Below are 9,324 nucleotides of genomic sequence, written 5' to 3' on the forward strand. Positions count from 1 at the left end.
TTCCCTGCCAATGCCTCCATCCATTATTACCTTTTCTATTTCTCTAGCCAGAAAGAAACAGACATTCCGGAGTGGTTCTCATCCTCATAGACAGGAATACACATAAAGTCTGGCAAATATGTCACATGATGTCTCCATCTCAGAGTTTAAAAGGTGTTCTGATTTCTGTGTTCAGGGTCTTCTAAGAATCGCAGAGAATTAAAAACCCAAAGCAGATCAATATGTGTGTGTATATGTGCGTGCACATGTGTGCATGCATACATGCACACGTTTTGATCCCTTTGTTACATCTGGGGATGTGTGTATGTATGTGCATGCCTGTGTGTGGTTGCACAGGCACTGATTGCCTTTGTGCTTGGTACTTCTAGGGATCTGTGATAGAGGCTGGAATGTAAGTGCTGGCAGATGCTTGAGTTTCCTCAACTAGTGATGAGAAAAGGAGGAGTAGGAAGACGCAGTCAAAGGGGACCTGATGGTTAAACATGGGGTGAGTGAGTCCAAGTTTTGTGAGCCAGATGATGTGTTTCTGAATGGAATCGATTTTCAGGCTGTCCAAATGTACATGGCATATTTATGAAGAGAACAGACAACCCCCGCTTGATTCTAAAGCTGTCCCCTGACCCAGTGTCCACATTTACACTATGGTAAGATTTTATAGCTCGCAGCATCTAAAGAGCTCAGAAAACTCTTTCTAGACAGTTGCATGCTCAAGATTGCCTCCTCGCTTTATTTACATTGTCCTCTCTTCTTGCCTACTTACGAATCTTAGGCCATTGTGGGGCCTCACATCTTGCTCTTCAGGGAGGCTGGGCGGAAGCCAGAGGGAATCAATCTAGATAAATGTGCTGACAGAAGAGATGCTGGCAGTGGAGAGGTCTATCGACCAAAAACCCAGCAAATTCTGGTCATTGAAGGGGGAGAGTGTGTTTGATGGAAAATGTCCCAATAGCTGCAGAAAACTGAGCCCAGAAAATAACTACAGTAACAACATTTATGGAAAATATGATCATACTTCTAGGCTTGGCAATGAATGATATTTCCATACAAAATCATGAAAACCCAGAATCTGAATTGCTATAAAACTTTGATATAAATGTATTGCAGGATGGGGTAGAAGGTAAGAGAGCTAGAATCCTCCTGCACTTTAGTGTCTAAATTGATGAACGATAGCAGCGTGTGTGTATTATTTAGAAAAATGGACCCAGTTCAAGAATAAAGAGCTTAAAGAATAGAAAATAGTTGCCTTTGGACAGTGAAATGTGTATGCGTGAGAGAAATGTAGCTCCAGCAGTAAGCTTACTAGTCCCATTCAACTTCTGAAATCACATTCATGTATTACTGTGATAAAAGAACATTTAAAATAATTGAACTTTGTCCAACTCCATAAATCACAAATGCATTGGGAAGTCAGCATTACTAACTTCTCATTCCCTGTGTAAAGGCAAAGGACCACAGCATCTCCCAGCTTGCACACTCCACAATTCGGAGCCCTCTATGCCTTGCAATCCAAAAACACTGTAACTGGGACAGTGAATTCCCCTGGGCTAGAGTCTCTATGAAGGTCTGTTTTCAACATTCCTGGGTTTTCTGCACACACAGCCTTCATATACAGGAGATATTATTGGTAGTTTTGTTGAAGGAATTATTTGCTAACATTGAAATAATTTGCAATGTGATAAATACTGGCAGTAAGAGGCTGTTGTTAAAGGAACGTACCCTTCCAGTTGCCACTGGTGACCATAAATTTACATTCTAAAGGAAGAGGAAAACAAAGTAGTGAAATAGCAACTCCTGGTTTGAAGAGAAGGGTAATAGCCCCTTGGGAGTTCACACAATTCTCCTCTTGAATTCAGTTGCACTTCTTCGTTGTTTATTTGCACATACCTGGTTTCACAGAAGTAATAAAAGATTTTTATTTCTCTTTGTGCTTATCTTTTAGTTACACACCAGAGGCCTTACCTGAAACTTGAACACTGGGGAGAGGCTGTTCCAAACAAAACTACCAAAGCTCAGAGCCAGAGATTCCCTGGTGACAAAGGCTTTTAAATCCAGTCAAAAACGGAGAACTGCATAAAGCAGAAGAAGGGTTAGCTGCAAGAGGTGCCCTGCCGCTCAGCACAGGGTAACCAGATTCCCTGCCGTACTTGGGGAGAGACACCAGGAGCACTACCTTCAGCCAGGTAAACGATGCCAGTTCTAAACCCAACAATCTCTGGGTGGGGTTGGAAAGTTATTCCTGGAGTGAACAATACCAGGCACTGGGCTTGAGCACTCCCAACCTGCATGCCAGGCACCCCATCCGCCAGCTCTGCAGCGCCTGTGGCTCAGGTCCAGGCCCCCTGCCTTTCAGTCCATGCTCCCAGGTTCCTCTGTCTCAAGAAGGTAAATGGGGACAGAAGATACAGTTTGGTGGCTACTGCTGTCACTGCTGCCTGTGGAACTGTTTGAAATATCAAAGAACCATTACAAACCCAGAGTGGCAGCAAGTGTGTTGAACATACACTCATCATAATGGACTAGAAATCAAAGGGTCTGTGTTCAGTTATCAGCTTCACTACTTCCCAACTTATAACATTAGTCTAGTTACCAACTAGTAAATATCTGCTACAAAGCAAAATCTCCATAATTGTTTGTCAATAAATGTTGAAGTCACTTAAGCTTTTTGGGCCTCTTCTGCTCTATAGTAAAAATAAGGAGGTTGGTATGTTGGTAATAATGATGCCTACTGTTATTTACGGAGCAATTACTGTGTGCTCAGCACTGTTGTGAATTAATTAAATCCTTTAGTTGTCACAAAAACCATATCTCCTTTTAACATACAAGGAAATCAAAGCACAGAGAGGCTAAGTAACTGGTCCAAATTTATTCATTTGGTTAAGAGGCAGAAGCAAGAATCAAAACTTCAAAGCCCATGTGCTTACCCACTTTGCTTTCGTCAACTTCTAGCTTATATTATTATTATTCTCATTTTGTCAATTGTTATCATCAATGGGAAGATGTTTAATCTCTTCTTGCAATTCTATGTATACTGCCTGTTATTACTTCCATAGATTGAGCCTCCATGTACCCATCAATACTTGAGCCTCCAAACATCGCTGAAAAGCCTATTTATAATCCAAATATGAGAAATCAGGAATTTTGTACCTACCTGTGGATATAGTATAAAGTGAACAGGGTTAGCAAGTATGTTGGATGACAGAATCACCAACCAAAACATGCTAACAGGCAACATAAAGGAGCAGATCTAACAGGATACAAGGACTGGGATTATACATAGCTGTGTACTGCTCAACCAGCTCTGAAATGGGAAGACTTGATATGTAATTTCCCTAAGCAACCTTATGGGCCAAGGGCTGAGGTATGCAGAGGAGCCCCAGTCATGTGGGAAGAAAAGCACAGGACTTGGCTTTCGATGATTGAATGGCTGTACAGCCCTGGGCAAGTCTGTTTACCTCATTGAACCTACCTCCACTTCTGTAAAATGGGGATGTGTCAAGTACCTCACAGGCTTGTCATGGGGATTGAATGGGATGACAAGGAGAATACGTGGCAAACTTTAAAGACTTGCTACTCAAAGTGGTGCCACAGACCGGCAGCTTCAGCATCACTCAGGAGTTTGTTAGAAAGGCAGATCTCAGGCCCCGACCCCAGATCTACTGAGTCAGAATCTGTACTTCAACAGGCTCCCCAGCTTAGTCATAAGCACATTAAATTGGAGAAGCTCTGCTCTAAGGCACCAAATAAATGTAGCCTGTTGCAACTTGGGGCTCTGTTTTCCTTACATATACCACCAATGAAATATAATACGGCCAAATTTCAAGGACTGGGTCTTCTCAAAGGCTTCTACATCCTCCTTTCCTGGGCCCTGATGAGTGTGCCCGGTGTGGGACTACAGTTGCCACCCGTATGACCAAGCAGGTTATTCCTAGAGAGCAGTTCCATTTGCTCAGGAAAGGACCACCTGAGAGAGGCATTGCGTTGTAAAATCCTTGGGCATTTTTGAGTTAGGAGAACCAATAAAATGCAAACCCACGTATTCATAACTGTCTCAGCCCTGGGAAAGGTTGTTAAATATGAGACTGAAGGGGAGTAGCAGCCAAAGTGGAGTTGAAGTGGGTGCTAATCTTTCCTGCTCAGAGCCCCGGAGAGCAGCAGCTAAAGGAAGCAGCTCGGAGTGGGAGGGCTTCTTGTCATAAGTTTGTCTTTTATTAGATCCCTGTTGTGTATGGGAGACACGTAACAGGGTTGAACATGTTAAACTGGGTTGAAAACTCTATCAGCTCCCTACCTGTTAAGAGATCTTTAATTGTGAAACTGCTAGGACACCGGGGGTTGGATAGATAGAATGTAAGGACTCCCTGATGTTTGACTAGTTAGGGGGTTCGGGATATGCTACCCCAAAACATAGCACTTTGGGGTATTGAATATTTTAAGCTGAAGGAGTTTGAGAAAACGGGACTTCTCCCCACTCCGCCACTGTCCTTCTTTCTCCTCTGAAACACTGGCACAAGAACCCCATGTGAGGCGCCCTCCCTACACTCTAAGAAAAGGAGCGTCCTTATCTCTGAAAACAAAGTGACACCACCAGAAGAATCTGAACAAACAGGTCTCGCTAAGTTTCCCCCAGTTTACTACAATTACCTCATGTTCTTTGACCTAAAATATTTCTCTTCAACTGTTTGCTCTTCATCAAACCCAGCATAAAAATACTCAGGTTTAACTATTTTCTTCAGGTCATTTCCTTATGAAGGCTCCCATATCATGTAAAATGTATACTAAATACATTTGTATGCTTTTCTCCTCTTTATCTGTCTTTGTCGGTTTAATTTTCACACTCGGCCAGGGACCCTAAAAGCATCAAGAAAAACTTTTTTTCCTCCCTTGCACTAGCTTAACTCCATTTTATATGTATAGATGCACACAGGCATCACTGTTACTTCTTTAATCATCACTGTTATCATCTTCTCCATCTTCCAGTTCCCTGGTCAAAGATTAACCAAGTGAGCACACAAATTTTAATAATCCATCAAAATGTCATAATGGAAGTGGAATGATTCCACTTGTAAATCACTATTGACAAATTTTTTTTTTTTTTGCGTTTCAAAAGTGCAAAATTTAGATGTCCTAAATTTGGTTTAAGAAACAGTCTTTTCCAGAAAGTCTATGACTAAAACATGAATGACAAACTAAAATGCATTAATGAAGTATTCGTGCACAGACTTAAATAATTGTGCATTGTTCTAAAACTTCAAAGGCTGGAGATCTCTGCTGAATAGAAGTGGATCAGGGGAGGGAAAAATCTCCCAGTTGGAGAAAGTCTCAACTGGAGAATATCCCAGTTGGGATTATGTGCTCCTCAGGAGTTATACAATTCCAAATTGTTTGTTCTAGCTCTTACCACAAAAGAAAATGGAAGCAAGCACATTGGCAGGGCCAGTAGCACCCTGTCCTTGAGCAGCGATTATCTGGTGTAAGGCATGGAGAGTTGCCTGGGAGGACTTGGCCAACGAGATCCTCCCGGGCCCAGAACATGGGAGAGCTGTGTGTCTTCCGGGACACATTTGCACTTCCAAAAAACCTTCTACATGAGTTGCTTTTACTCTACCTTAGAGGTAGGATTATATATATATAGCACTATTCAATAACAGACTTATGAAAGTCTGTCAGAAGGTGCCCATACATTCGCGTATATTTATTTACATTCTGTTCTGAAATCTACATTCACCTACGATTCAAGCATCTCTGGCCATGGGGTGAGTGCCCAGGGTCTTTTAAATGAGACACAAAGGGGCTCATCCCAGGGAAAGCAAGTAGAGATCCACAAGTTTGGTTCTAGGACAAAAGGTAGCCTCCTAGGAAGTGCTTTTAATAAAGTCCATCTTTCAGATCATCCTCTGAGCCATGTGATTCAATCAAGGCTGAGTTCTCAGAAGAGGAGGCTGCCCCAGAAAAGCTACCTCAGCACAGGTTCTATGGAAGACAAGCACTCCGGTGGCCCTGGTGGCAGACAGAGCTCTCAACACAGGCTTGGCAGAGGCTATCAAGGTGCAGACACTGATGGCCAGTAACAGCAGAACCTGCAGTGGCCGTCTGTGGTATCAGTGGGCGAGCCATTAAATTTGGCAGTGGTAGTGACGAAGATAACTCACCGAGGTACCACAAAAGAGAAAAGGAGAACGGCAGCTGTCACGTCACAACTAAGGATGACCACTTTGCATGAATGGCATACCCTCAGGGGCTCTGAGAACTATTTAAGATTGAATTTAAGAGGGGTGAGATTGGGGATGGGGGGTGAGTCCTGCACAGCGGTCACATCAGAGACAAAGAAATAGAATGAACTTTTGCTTCCCTCTCCCCAGCCCAAGACTGGTGGGATATGGGAAACAAAGGACAGAATAGTCCAAGTTTGTGGAAGAATGAGCTATAAATCTGAGATTCAGCCATCCGTGCTCACAGAAGGCCCAAATGGGGAACTTTTAACAAAATACCACTATTCAGTTGGCAGCATTTACTACTCAGACTTATAAAGTTTTTTGTCAGATTCAATTTTATTTTTGATTCTCTCTTCTCATCCGGACAGATTGGCATTGCTTATCTCCAGTAAAATATATGCCAATTTTAGCACAATTAAAAAATGATAATAAAATAATAAATAAAATGCATCGTACAAAAAATGATAGTACTATAATACTGTCACTTGAAGAAAAAAATCAGATTTTCAGCCACCTCAACTACTGCTAAAACCACCGCAGCGGCTGATAAGCCACACGGATGCCAGGAGCACAGGGGTCCACCATTCTCCAACAGTGTTTTCTGTTGAACTTTTCCTAATAGAATTCTCATTCGTGCTCACTTCATCATTAATGGATAACAGTGCATTCTTCAAGATCCATAGTTACATTAAATGGGGGATGAGAATCATTTCTATCTGTCAGAAATATGGGGATCAAATGAGACAAAGAGGTTTAACTGAAGATATAATTTGCTTCCCTCCCACATTCCCTACTTAGAGAATCTATCCACCACTACCTCCAGCCTAAAAGGGGCAGCCCTACATGCCACACGACCCTCTTACCTGGCCTCAGCTGATTAGATGCCAGTGGGCAGCTGAGCCAGGCTGGACCAGTCAGAGTCTCTTTCACAGGAATTTGAAATTTGAGAGACTGAGTCATTTAGCCCTGGAGAGCCAAGTTGGAAGTTGATGGAGACTTGGGGTCTGAGATTACATTTAGGAGTAGCTATAATGGGTGCAAGCAAATGAGTGGACAGAGAAGCTGGCCTGTAGAAAAAAGAATGAAGTGGCCTTTCAGAGAGAAACAGGCAAGACGCTGTGCGTTCCCCAAAAGAGGAGAGATGGTGGGAGAAACTTCTAGTAACTCTCTAGTTCCCATAAAGCTCAGCTCAAATTTACTCCCAAATTTGGTGTGTAATTCTTCTATATTCTAATATAATAAACCCACTGTTTTAGTTTAGTTCCTTTAAGTTTTTGTTGCTTGCAAAAAAAAGAAGAGAAATAATTGTAAGATCGTAACATGGAAAGCACCATACAAATATGAGATTAATTTTGTCTTTGATTGTCACCTAGGACATAGCAGCCATTAGGGAAAGGAGGAATGGATAAGCAGCCTGGCCTTCCAGGCAAGAGCAGCTCCAGGTACCACCTTCCAAACCCTGAAAGTGACCGACACGCTCATAAATAAGGTATCAGGATCTGGAGTCATCTTGATTAGGGCTGAGATTCATCACAATTCTTTTGGCTATGTGGCAGAATCCAAATTTAATCTACTAAAGCAAAGTGGCAGTGTGTTAGACCACCTAAGTGCTACATCCGTGGAAGGGGGCAGAGGGAAGGGGAGCAGATACCAGGCTTGGAAATCTGTCCTCCTATCTCAGCTCCACTTTCCTTTGTGTTAGCTTCATTCTCAGGCGATCAATCCACCATGATGCTGGGAGGCCCCAGCGGCTCCAGGCTTACTCCTACCAGCTTAACAACTCCCATGGAGAATACCTCTTTGCTCAGAGTTCCAGTCAGACTCCCAGGGATGGTTCTGATGGGCCTGATTTGGGTCACATGCTTACCGCTAAACCAATCGAGGTTGCCAAGGGAATGCAATATTTTCTTTGCTCAGGCTTGGGTTCTTCTCTGGAGTGAGGGAATGGTGTCAACCTCACCTGATTCACAGGGACTGAAAGCTGGGCAAGGTAATTGCAAAAAGAAAGTCGGTGGGTGCTACAACCAAAATAAGGAGGAAGGCATTCCGGGAGATACCATGAGCACCTGAGACTTAAAAATGAGAAGTAAGCTTTCTTTAGAAAGGAAAACCTCTTTATTTTAAAATGGGCAGAGTGACCAAAAGACTTGTGGGCATTTGTTACATACGGCTGGCCCTTGCCCACTGCACAAATGTTTATCAAGCCTCCACCACAGAGAGCGCAAGCGGTACCTGTGGATGAGTCAGTCACTGTCCTGAGGCTCAGCCTCCTCCTCATCCAAAGTCTCATCGCCAGTTTCCTGAGTCATCCAGTGCCCCACCCAACTTGTTTTGCCTTTCCCACAGTTTCCTTGAATCTTCTGGGACAGATGACCAGCTCTTGGAGCCAAAAAAGAGAAGGGGTGTCTTTCAGAAAAAGGAGTGCCTCTCCCATAAGCAAAGCTAGCAGAAGAGCTGGCTCAGGTGGGTGGAGGCGTTAATTATTCACTTAGCAGTTCCTGGTGCATTTAAAAGCAGCTTCTTTCTTAGAAAAAATTGATTCCTGTGTAACTGCTACCTTTTTCCATTGCTCTCTTTAAACACACACACACACACACACACACACACAGAATACTTATCATCCTTTTAAATCCAAATAGGTCAGATATCTCTTCTTGCTTGAAGCCTCTCCTTTTCCTCCCTTTAATCCACTTTCTCATTTACCTGAGAGGCAGGATGTATCACCCCTTCCCTGTACTCTCACAGCACAATGTCAATGTCACAGTTACAGCGCTTTTCATATTGTGTGATGGCTGTCTGGCTAGTCCCCCAGACAGTGGATGCCTCAGAAAGGTCAGGAAGGATGCCAGGCTTCTCTTGTGCCTCAGCACTGTACTCAGAGTCTGGCAATAGAAAGTCCTCCACAGATGTTAAAGTGAGTGGGAGAGTGAGAGTGAAAATGAGCAAACTGTTACAGAGCTCGGGGGCTGAATATGTAGAAGCTCATCTGTACTGGAGTGTTTTCTTAGAGGTAAATGGCCCTCCATGAAGGGACTAAGAACCTTTTTCTTCTTAACATAATCTTGAGTAGATTCTCTACAGTAGATAATTCCAGAGACTGCTCCTAAGAGCC

The sequence above is a fragment of the Mesoplodon densirostris genome, chromosome 11 (genome assembly GCF_025265405.1).
Source record: "Mesoplodon densirostris isolate mMesDen1 chromosome 11, mMesDen1 primary haplotype, whole genome shotgun sequence".
Classification (NCBI taxonomy): domain Eukaryota; kingdom Metazoa; phylum Chordata; class Mammalia; order Artiodactyla; family Ziphiidae; genus Mesoplodon; species Mesoplodon densirostris.